Genomic DNA, 12,471 nt, shown 5'->3' with positions numbered 1-12,471 from the left:
GAGAAGAGCTATCAGGATGGTGAGTGGATTGCAAAGTATGTCCTACGAGAAAAGGGATGAAGGATCTTGGAATGTTTAGCTTGCAAAAAAAAAAAGACTAAGAGGTAACTTAATAGCTGTCTACAAATATCAAAAGTGATGTAACAGTGTAGAGGGATCATCCTAATTTTAATTTTTACATGAAAACAAGAGAAGCAAAGGAATGAAACTGAAAGGAAGAAGATACAGATTAAATATTAGAAAAAACGTTTTGACAGTGAGGGTGATCAATGAGTGGGACAGGCTGCCACGAGAAGTGGCGAGTTCTCTTTCAATGGAAGTCTTCAAACAGAGGCTGGACAGGCATCTGTCTTTAGATGGTTTATTGAATCCTGTGCTGCATGGGGGAAGAGGGTTGGGCACAATGATCATTGAGGTCCCTTCCAAATCTAACATTCTATAATTCTTTAATAACTGTTTTTTCTACTACATACATGTAGAAGTGCTCACATAAAGATACTGTAGCCTTGTCTCCTAAGCAGAATATGACTGGTAACTGACATCAGTCCCTGTCCACAATAGGCATCTCAAGCTTTCAGTTTTAGAAACACCCATGTTAGGGTTAACGAAAGGGCAAAACTAGGGTTTCACATATGAAAACATGATTTTTGGTTGCTTATGGTAAAATCTGTTTCTCAGAGCCTTCATTGGGGGACACAGTAACCATGGGTGTATGCTGCTGCCACTAGGAGGCTGACACTATGCACAAACAGAGAGCTCCTCCTCTGCAGTGTACACCCCACCAAATAGCATTCTGAAACTCAGTTAGTGAGAAAGCAGTAGGAGAAAAACAATAAAGCCGAAAGAACACAAACAGATATTTGAACTGGTAACATGGAACATAAAAGAATCAAACAGACACAGAACACCAAGGAACTGAACAACATGGGAGGGCGCTGTGTCCCCCAATGAAGGCTCCGAGAAACAGATTTTACGGTAAGCAACCAAAAATCCTGTTTTCTCTATCGCTTCATTGGGGGACACAGGAACCATGGGACGTCCCAAAGCAGTCCCTGGGGAGGGAATAACATACTTCCATCAGGTCAGAGGACTCACCGCTGCCGCCTGCAAGATCCTTCTGCCTAGGCTGGCGTCCACCGAAGCGTAGGTATGGACCTTGTAAAATTTGACTGTAGGGCGGAAGCCCTGTGGTGCACCACCCAGGAGGCGCCGACTGCCCAGGTAGAGTGAGCCTTAACCCCAGGAGGTGGCACTCTGTTCTTGACCCGGTAAGCCTCCAAATTTGCCGTTCTGATACAGTGAGTAATAGTCGCCTTGGAAGCTGGCAGGCCTCTACGCATGTCATCAGTAATGACAAAAAGAGAGTCCGTCTTCCGAAAAGAAAGAGGCCGTTCTAGCTAGGTAGATCCTCACCGCCCTGACGAGGTCTAGCTTGTTCAAAGAACGCTCCAGAGGATAAGTCGGAGCTGGGCAAAAAGGCGGCAGGACGATATCCTCCTTGAGGTGGAAGGTGGATACTACCTTCGGAAGGAAAGAAGGCGGAGGCCTCAGGACGACCTTGTCCTGGTGGATAACCAAGAAAGGAGGTCGACAAGAAAGGGCTGCCAACTCTGAAACGCGCCGGATAGAGGTGATGGCCACAAGAAAGGCCACCTTCCAAGAAAGAATTGACAGGGAAACCTCCCTGAGAGGCTCAAAGGGGATCCCCTCAGAACCTCTAGAACAATATTGAGATCCCATGAATCCACAGGAGCCCTGTACGGAGGAGCAGCATGCGCTACTCCCTGAACGAAGGTCTTGACCTGCGGTCGGGATGATAACGGCCTCTGGAAAAGGATGGAAAGCACTGAAACCTGACCCTTTAGGGAACTAAGGGCAAGACCCGCATCCAGTCCTGCCTGGAGAAAAGCCAAGATAGAAGGAAGAGAAAAGGACATAGATGAGACGTGATTGGACTCGCACAAATGGAGATAGGCCCTCCAGGTTCGATATTAGATCCTGGAGGATGACTGCTTCCTAGCCTGGATCATAGTGTGAATCACCCGATCTGAAAAGCTGGATGCTTTTAGAACAGCAGTCTCAACAGCCAACGCCGTCAAACTGAGCGGCCGAGAATTCGGGTGGCAGATAGGGACCTGAGACAACAGATCAGGTCTGTCTGGAAGCTGCCAGGGAGCGTCTGCGAGAAGGTTGACGATCTCCGCAAGCCAAGATCTTCTGGGCCAATCTGGTGCGATCAGAATGACCTGCACCCCTTCTGATAGGGGAGCACGAACTGCGACCAAGGAAGGGCCAGAGCATCGGCGCCCACCACGAGAGGATCACAGGACCTGGAGACGAACCGAGGGACCTTCCTGTTCAGTCGGGACGCCATGAGGTCCACATCCGGAGTCCCCCATCGAAGGCAAATCTGATGGAAGACCTCCTGATGAAAGGGCCATTCCCCTGCCACGAGGCCCTCGCGGCTGAGAAAATCGGCGGCCCAATTGTCCACGCCGAGGATATCACCGGAACCGTTGCCTCTGCCCAAAGGAGGATCTTGGATACCTCGGCCAAGGCCAACGAACTCCAAGACTCCCCTGATGGTTGACATATGCCACTGCTGTGGCATTGTCCATCTGAATTCGGATTGCCAGACCCCTGAGAATCCTTTCCCAGTGAAGGGACAGAAAGATGGCCCGTGTCTCGAGGACGTTGATCGGCAGAGAGGACTCCTGCACCGACCAGCAACCCTGAACAGTCAGGTGACGAAACACCGCACCCCAGCCGAGAAAAGGCTGGCGTCCGTCGTCACCACCTGCCAATGAACTGGAAGGAAGGACTTGCCCTGGGAGATGAAGGGTGACGTCAGCCACCAATTGAGGGACCGTTTGACCTGGGACGAAAGCCGAATCGGACGATCCAGAGAAAAGACAGATTTGTCCCACTGTGAAAGAAAGAATTGCCTGCTGAAGAGGTCTTGAGTGAAATTGGGCGAAGGGAATCGCTTCCAACATTGCAACCATCCTCCCCAGAACCTTCATGGCCGATCGGAAGGAAGGAAGCCAAGGGCCCTGGAGCAAGTGAACTTCCCGATGGAGAATGGTTCTCTTCTCTTCGGGAAGAAAGACTCTTGTCTGACGGGTGTCGAAGAGCATGCCTAGAAATACGAGGCGCTGGGAAGGAACGAGGCAGGACTTCTTCCTGTTCACAAGCCACCCGAAACGGGATAGGGTGTCGAGGATGATTGTCAGACTTTTGTGAGCCTGAGAAAAGGACGTAGCCTTGATGAGAATGTCGTCGAGGTACGGAGTACGGAAAGAGCTGGGTCTCTTGGAGGACGGGATTCGAAGAATCGATCCCGGGGCCGAGAAATTAATTCTATTTTGTATCCTGAGGATACAACTTCCCTGACCCATGCATCCTCCACTGAGGTGAGCCAAACATCTCTGAAGAAAAGGAGACGGCCGCCCAGCTTGGGAGATGCGCTGGGGTCTCATCGAGAGTCATGCCGAGGTAGACCTTCCAGGTCTAGGCCTGGTGGATCTACCTTGGGAGTAGCGGGAACGCCAGGAAGGGGTGGGCCTAAAGGACACCTTCTTCCTATCTTGACGTGCCTGTGGCCTTTGTTGTTGGGTAAAGGTATCCGACGCCGCGAAAAGGCGAAAGGACCAAAACTGTCGCTTTAGGAGAGACCGGCGAGGTTTGGACTGGGGAAACAGGGAACTTGTGCTCCCAGTGGCGTCCTTAATAATTTCGTCCAGGTTGGAACCAAAGAGACGCAATCCCTGAAAAGGCAGGTTGGTAAGGGACTTTTTGGAGGACAAGTCTACCTGACAGGCCTTGAGCCAAATGGTCCGAGGGATGGCAACGACATTACTGGACGCCTGAGCTGCACAAGAAGCGGCATCCAGGGAGGCAGAAACCAAATACTCTCCAGCGTGAGAAACGTGGTTGGCAAGATCCGCCAGCTGTTCTGGCGGAGCCCCAGCCAGAATGCCCCGACAGAGTTGTTTGGCCCATTTGGCTATAGACTTAGAGACCCAAAGTGGAAGCAAAGGCCGGACAAAGAGTGGACGCAGCCGCTTCGAAGGCTGACTTAGCAAAGGATTCTATAATTAGAATTAGGACCGTGTTGGTGGATAGTCTGGAGACTGGCGGGACTGACGGAGGGAGATGCTGTCCAGTTGGCGGTGAGCTCTGGAGAAAAAGGATATAGCAAAACAAGATGTTTCCCTCTTTGAAAGCGTCTGGTCGGATTCTCTCTTTCTCTGGCCATAAGCTCCTCGACTTCAGGATGAGGAGCGAAAACCTTGGAAGGTGGTTTAGACCATCTAAATGAAATACGTACGCTACTTACCTGGTAGCAGTGTTTTTTCAGGAGCCCATGACAGCACAACGAGAGAGGGGATCCACCCTTCAGGGACAGGAAACCTACAGACATAAAAGGGCGGTACCTCTCTCCCGCATCAGTTAGTTCCAGAGCATGAGAGGACCACCTTGGTTAGTAACACAGATGCAGTATACAATTATGTACATTTTATTAGATGAGTGAACATGGAAGAGGAAAAACACGAAAAGTGTCACATCATCCAAGAAAAGAATAGGGAAGGGAATATAAGGGTGCTGTCATGGGCTCCTGAAAAAACACTGCTACCAGGTAAGTAGCGTACGTATTTATTCAGTCGCCATGACAGCACAACGAGAGACTTTCAGAGAAATAAGAAACATTAGGGAGGGATAACAGCCTCAAGTACCCTTCTCCCAAACGTGAGGTCTGAGGAACTACCCAGATCTAATCTGTAGTGTTTAAGAAAGGTAGATGGAGAAGACCATGTGGCCGCCTTACATATGTCTTCTATCGATACTTCTGACCTCTCCGCCCATGAAGATGCTACGGCCCTCGTGGAGTGTGCCTTTATACCGTCTGGAACTTCGTTGCCACCTGCCGTATAAGCGAGAGAGATCGCCTCCCTGATCCATCTGGCTAAGGTGTTTTTAGATACTCTAAGACCCTTCCTCACTCCCTGATAAGCTACAAATAAGGAGTTATCTTTTTTCCAGTCATTCAAAACAGAAATATATTTAAGGAGGCATCTTCTTACATCTAAGGAATGAAATCTACGTTCCTTATCATTGGAAGGATTAGAGCAAAACGAAGGTAGGACTACCTCTTGTAATCTATGGAATTTTGAAGCAACTTTTGGAAGATAGAGGGGATCAGGCTTCATGATTACTCTATCCTCCCTAAACTGCATGTATGGTGGATGTCTGGAAAGTGCCTGCAGATCACTAACCCTTCTTGCAGATGTGAGTGCGACCAAAAGGGCTGTTTTGATAGAAAGGATTTTTACAGGGATAGTATCGATAGGCTCGAATGGAGCTTGCGTTAAGGCTGAGAGTACCAGATTTAGGTCCCATGGGACTAACTTTTGTTTTATGATTGGTCTGGACCTAGTCACTGCTTTGAAAAACCTAGAAATCCAGTGATTGCTGGCCAAGTTAAAATTGTCTAGCGCCCCCAGAGCCGATACTTGAACTCTCTCTAGACCTTTCTGTAAAAATTCAAGAATCTGATTTATACACGGTTTTTGGTTAATCTGAGCCCCTGTACTTGATAGAAATTTTCTCCAAACTCTAACATAGATGTTTGTCGTAGTGGGTTTTCTACTCTTAAGGAGTGTATTTATTAGATCCTGAGAGAATCCCTTCTCCCTTAGTAACAATCTCTCAAACTCCACGCTGCTAGATGTAAGTTGGCTACTCGCGGATGAAGGATTGGGCCTTGGGAGAGCAGATCTGGCAATTCTGGAAGAATCCACGGTTGGCAGACAGACATCTTTCTCAGCCAAGGGAACAATGCTCTTTTGGGCCAAAATGGGGCTATTAGGATTACCCGGGCTCTGTCCCCCCGAATCTTCCTCAGAACTAATGGGATTAGGTTTAGAGGGGGGAAGGCATAAGCGAGACTGAAGTGCAATGATATCAGAAAAGCGTCTACTGCATATGAGTTGTCTCTTCGATCTAGGGAGCAGAATTGTTGTAATTTTTTGTTCTCCCTGCTGGCAAAAAGGTCTATTTCTGGACAACCCCACATCTGTATGATCTGCTCGAAGATAGCTGGATTCAGCGACCACTCTCCCTGTTTGAGCTTGTTGCGGCTTAGATAGTCGGCTTTGGTATTGAGACTTCCCTTTATATGAAGAGCCGTTAGAGAGAGAAGATGTTTTTCGGCCATCTGAAAAATATGATTTGCGACCTTCATTAATGAACTGGATCGCGTACTTCCTTGACGATTAATGTAGGCCACGGTTACCCGGTTGTCCGATAACAGCCTGACGTGTCGACCCTGTAGGGGTATAAGGAACCTTTTTAAGGCGTTTTGTACAGCCAATAGCTCTTTCAGATTGGAGGATGAGTCCTGCTCCGACTGAGACCATAGCCCCTGAACGCAATCCTCCCCTAAGTGAGCCCCCCAACCCTTAGGGCTAGCATCCGTAGTTAATACTCTAGATATATGATTTGTCCAAGGAACCCCCTACAAAGATTCGACGCATGTGTCCACCAAACAAGTGAATGTGTAGTTTCCGCAGAAAGTGAAAATTTACTGTCGAGGTGAGCTTCTAGACGATAGGAATTGTGTAAGACGTCCCACTGTAGTGTCCTGGTGTGGAACTGCGCCCAGAGAACCGCCGGGATACAAGAAGTGAGGGAACCCAAGAGAGACATTGCACTTCTCAAAGACACTAAGGGATTGCCGATTGCCCTGGTGACTAGTCGTTGAATCTTAGCTATTTTTGCATCCGGAAGGCGACATTCCTGCCGACTAGAGTCTATAATAAACCCCAGAAACTCTTGTGATGTTAGGGGCTGTAGACGTGATTTTTTAAGGTTGATAATCCAGCCTAACCTGTGCAATGCTCCCATTACCTTCTCTAGCTGGTCCTTACAATGTGATTCTGAATGACCTACAATCAGCAAATCATCCAGGTATGGGATTATTAATATGTCTTGTTCATGCAGGTGTGCCATAACCTCCACCATGATTTTTGTGAACACCCGGGGTGCAACAGCGACTCCGAAGGGAAATGCCTGATATTGGAAATGCTCTACCGTGCCGGCAAGTGAAACCGCCACCCTAAGGAATTTTTGGTGATCTACATGTATTGGAACATGGTAGTAGGCATCTTTGAGGTCTAAGACGACCATAAAACAATGGTTGAAAAGTAACTTTATTGCCGTTTTAACTGATTCCATCTTGAAGGATGGAATCAACAAAAAATTGTTCAGTCCTTTTAAGTTAATAATCGTGCGATATGAACCGTCAGGCTTTTTGATCAGGATTAGAGGGGAATAGAACCCCCTACCTTCCTCTTCTGTAGGGACTCTAGTCAGAACCCTCTTCTGTTGGAGTTCCCGGACCTCTGACTCCAGCGCCAACTGCTCTGTAGAGGAGGAACGAACAGGTGTCAACTTAAACTTGTCACGAGGAATATGGTGGAAATCGAATTTTAAGCCCTTTTCCACAATGCCTAGAATCCATGGACTGTTCGAGATCTGTACCCAGGCCGGGTAGAAGGCCAAAAGCCTACCCCCCACCTGGTCCGCCAGTCATTGTGGTTTCTTAAAATCTCGTGAAGGATTAAACATAAATCCTTTACCCCTTCTTCTGGTACTGTCATATCTGTTAGCATCCCTGTTAGAATCCCTGTTTGGTCTTCTGCGGTTAGACCATCCTCTATTGGAGTCCCGTCTATAGAAGGGTCTTCCTAGGAAAGGGAAGCGTTTCTTACTATCTCCCGCTTTTTCTAACAGTTCATCTAGGACAGGTCCGAATAAATGAGCTCCCTCGCAGGGAATGCTACACAATTTTGTTCTGGCTTGTAAGTCCCCTGGCCAGCATTTTATCCATAGCGCTCTTCTGGCTGCGTTAGATAACGCCGAGGACCTGGCAGCCAATCTGACCGAGTCTGCCGACACGTCCGAGAGGAAAGCTGCAGCATCTTGGATTATAGGCATAGAGGCTAATATTTCAGCTCTGGGGACTTTATCCTTGAGCTGATTTTCAAGGTGACCTAACCACACCATCAAGGATCGAGCTGTACAGGTGGCTGCTATTGCTGGTCTCAAGGATCCAGCCGAAGTCTCCCAGGCTCCCTTAAGGAAGCCATCAGCCTTCCTGTCTAATGGGTCTTTTAGGCTCCCCAGGTCGTCAAAAGGGAGAGATGTCTTTTTGCACGCTTTGGCGACTGCCGCATCTAGTTTCGGGACTTTATCCCACGAGGATGAAGCCTCCTCCTCGAAGGGATATCTTCTTTTAAATGCAGGCGGAAGTGACCCCTTCCTCTCGGGCTTCTTCCATTCCTTTGAAATCAGCGTCTTAATCTTATCGACGACTGGAAAGGCCCTTCGAGATTTTCGCTCTATACCTCTGAACATAACGTCCTGAATGGAACACTCCGACTGGGTGTCCTCTATCCCCATTGTACTGTTGACCATTTTAACCAGATGGTTAACTCTATCCAGGGACAGACAGGCCCGACTAGAGTCCAATTCTTCAGAGGAGGCAGATGATGTAAGGGACCCCGAGCTCAGCTCCCCCGAGTCCGATAACACTTCTGATACAGGGGATGACTTTTTAACTTCCGTTATACGAGACCTGGATCTCACAGAACTTCTAACTTCTTGTCTAACCATCTCCTTAATTGCAGATTCAGATCAGGAGCCTCTTCCTGTAGTAACTGTTGTACACAGGATTTGCATAATCTTTTTAAATGCCCATCCGGAAGCGGCTCTGCACACTCGGCACACTGCCTATGTTTGGCCTTAGTTAGACACTTCCTCCCCTAGTAAGGAGAGAGGGAATATAAGGGGAACAATCAATCAATAAGTGAACTTTCACGGAGATCACTTACCCAGCCAGAAATGAGTGGTACCGTAGACGGGGGGTCCTTCGTAGCCGATGGTTCCTTACGGCTTGAGGACTCTGGTCTTGGCTTCTGGGCCCCTTTAGCTCCACCAGCGCGGCTACTGCCACTAGACCGACGCTGGGAGCTTCTCCGAGGCTTTTCAGACTGAAGCTGCTGCTGCTGGCTGCTCTGAGTTCCTTCTGGCGACTCCATTATGGACCGAGTCAGGAACACTCAGCAGCCCATGTGCGCAGCCTTAAATAGCCTCCATGCCCCCAGGGTACCGCCCCCGGATGGGGGTCAGCAGGGAGCTCCAGGTGCCGGTGACGATAGTAATATCGTTAGGGTCCGCTGCCCGCCGATTGAACCGACGGACCCCCCCGGGGCTAGGCCCGCCCCAGACGCCGCCAGCGGCCGGAAAAACGGCGCTACTGCGCATGCCCGGCCGCGTCATCAAGTCGCGCCGCCCTCTGCGTCATCCGGACACGCCCCTTCCGGACGCTGCAGCGGCCGGCAGGCAGAGAAGTGGTCCAGGATGGCAGCAGACCCCCCGGATCGATATGGGCCCCCACCGCAGGGCACGGGCAGACCCGGAGGACCCAGCAGACGCAGCACCAAGCCCCCCCACAGCAGGTACAGCTGCGGCCACCATAGAAGCCAGCTTATAATCTAAGGCTGCTTCCTCCTGCTGACACCTACACAGGCAGTCCCCCTGCCGTGTGGTGCATCCTGTCCCCTGATCAGGCCGAGGTAGGGGCCCCCGCTACCTGGATCGGCGTGTCAGGAGTGGGATCTTCATATCTTCGACCTTCTTCGCTAGGCCTGCCTGAAGAGGTTCCACTGTCAGGGACAGGAAACCAACTGATGCGGGAGAGAGGTACCGCCCTTTTATGTCTGTAGGTTTCCTGTCCCTGAAGGGCGGATCCCCTCTCTCGTTGTGCTGTCATGGCGACTGAATAAACCGCCTGATTTGCGTGTCCCGTAGAGGAATTTTGATGCCACAGGTCTGACTGATTGCTCCAATGAGGCTCTGAACCATATCCCTCATGCTAGTGATTTGGTTCGAATCCAGTTCCAAAACATCCTCCGAAGGCGCATCTGAGAACGCTTCACCTAAATCGGGGGAGGAAGACCGGGAAGAAGCAGACTGCAGAGGCAGACCGAGGGACGAGATGGAACGGGAAGAGAACTCCGACCGGCGTTCCTGTCTGAATCTCTTGCAGTCTAAATTGGAGGGCTCGGATGGATCTTCCTGCGACCCGCTGGCTACTACGGGAGTCTGCAGGGGCAACCGATCAAGTACGGACACCAGGGTCTGAGACACCCTTGTCAGATCTGCTACCGATTGTGTCAGAGAGGAAGCCCAACCTGGGGTAGAGGCGTCACTCTGAAGCAGAGCAGCAGGGGATCCTGTGCGGTGGGCACAGTGGGGTTGCTGCAGACCTGACAGAGGGGCGAGGACTGACCTGAGTGAAGCCTGCCGTTACAAGACGAACAGACGAAGTGCTTGACTAAGGCAGAGGAAGTAGAGGAGGAAGCAGTGGGACGAGAACGACCTCCCTTAGAGTTAGACATGGTGAGCAGACCCACTAAGCGATGCCAGTAGGTTAGGGGACAGAGAGGCAGAGCAGGGCTACTACAGTACTGTGCAGTCCTGCTTGCAGGAAGAGGGTCTTCAGAAAGAGGCACTATCCGGCTCCAGGAATGCCCAGTCACGAGGGGGACAAAGCGTGCTGAAAAGCCCGGTCTTGAAAACAGGAAGAGGAGGGGGCGGCACCACAACGCTGTGACACGGGAGAAAGCAGGCTCCGGAGGGGGTGGAGCTAACCGCCGACAGGAAGGAGCTAAGAGATGGGCGGGAGAAAAGCCCGCCCGAAGAGCAGCAGAAAGGAGGGCGGAGCCAATGCTGCAGCTAGGCCCGGGAAAAGCCGGGACCTAAATTTGTAGCTGGTGCCCTCTGGAGTATGGGGGAGCGGCGCGGTGCAACCTGGAGCGCCGAAAACAGAGCGATCGGGTCCCCAAAACCCCTGGATCAAAGGGAGAAATAAATAATCACTGATCGCTGCAGCTAGGACACGGGGAAGCCGGGACCCAGACTACAGCTGACTGCCCGAGGATGGGAGAGCGGCTTGCAAGCCCTAAATCAGACCTTCAGGCACCAAAGGTAACTGAATCATGGGGGAAGACCCCTAAGGCCTTCTATAAAGGAATTCCCTCTCTCTTTTTTTTTTAACTAAAATTCCCATCTTCTTACTTCTTCTCTTCTTATCTTCACTGCACCTGGGGGGACAAGAGGAAAAGTACCTCCCTGTCCAGGAAAGATCAGACTTCCGAAGATCTTGCGATGTGGGACGTCCTCGTCTCCTTCAACTGACAGGCTCTGGTGGGCGAGTGGGTGGGAGACGGAGGCAGGACCGGGTCCAGATCACCTCAACACGCTTCTGTGTTAGGGGCTGGGGTCCAGCCGAGTAGACGTGCGAGGATACGGGGTGGCAGTACACCCCGTACTCATAGTCTCTTTGTGGGAGTACAGTAGTGATCGTTCACACTGTATCCCTCCGGTACCTGAAAAGGAACGACACACAATGAGGTAGATATGGGTCTAACAAAAGACCCGTGTCCACCTCCTACTGACACTAAGCTAAACTGAGTTTCAGAATGCCAGTCGGTGGGGTGTACACTGCAGAGGAGGAGCTAACTCTTTTTGTGCATAGTGTCAGCCTCCTAGTGGCAGCAGCATACACCCATGGTTCCTGTGTCCCCCAATGAAGCGATAGAGAAATAAAGGTTAAACCAATCTAAGTGTTAAAATTTGTACAAAAAGCGCGCAGATAGAGCCGACATAAGACATCTGGGTCCATACATTGTCTGCAGAGATCACGTGATGAAAGAAAAAAAAAGAATTAAGGTGGCACGATGGTTAAGCAGAAGGTGACAGGAACCATTTTAATTTAAAAATAAAAAGGTAGTAAAATCATCGAGAACATAAATTAAATCCATCCATGTCACTACTTATCTCCCACACTAATGCCTTTCCAATGCTGTGGGCCCTGGGTCTCCGAGAGCTTGTGTGACATTGTTACGCCGCTATGTGAACACTGCAACCAATCAACAATTGCAAATGGGATTTCTTCACCAACACTTCATTCAGATGAACCTTGGACATCCAAAGGACGTGTGATAAATTCAACCTTTTATTGGCTGCTGATTGTTATGCCACATGTGCACTGCAGCCAAGGTCACACAAGCCTTCAGAGACCAGGCACCAACATTTCTGAAACAGCTCCGGTATGGGAGAGTAGTAGCTGTTTTTTTTATTTTATATGGAAGAATATAGTGTTTAACAATGGGATGTCCAAGCAGTGGACAACCCCTTCAATATCCACTAGTGACAAGGAATAACCTTTCCAGCGTTGCTAGACAGACAAAGTGGTTCCTGAAAGCTGTTCTACTAAACACAAATGACACCGAAAGGTTGGAAATGACAGCAACGCCACCAGATGTAGTGGGGCGCCTAAAGAAAAACAAATGTTGGCATGTAGAGACAAGAGACAGTAAATTCTGGGTAGGGGAATGGTTTGTG

General features: G+C 49.9%; 1 protein-coding gene across 1 annotated transcript in view; it reads right to left on the bottom strand.

Annotated features, from left to right (window-relative positions):
- Positions 1-12,471, bottom strand: part of SLC26A11 (solute carrier family 26 member 11) — a 93,575-nt gene that overhangs the window by 8,896 nt on the left and 72,208 nt on the right. The gene's annotated exons all lie outside the window — the stretch shown is intronic.

The sequence above is a fragment of the Ranitomeya variabilis genome, chromosome 4 (genome assembly GCF_051348905.1).
Source record: "Ranitomeya variabilis isolate aRanVar5 chromosome 4, aRanVar5.hap1, whole genome shotgun sequence".
NCBI lineage: Eukaryota > Metazoa > Chordata > Amphibia > Anura > Dendrobatidae > Ranitomeya > Ranitomeya variabilis.
Note: the sequence above shows the minus strand (reverse complement) of the source record. Positions and strands in the feature narration are given on the sequence as shown.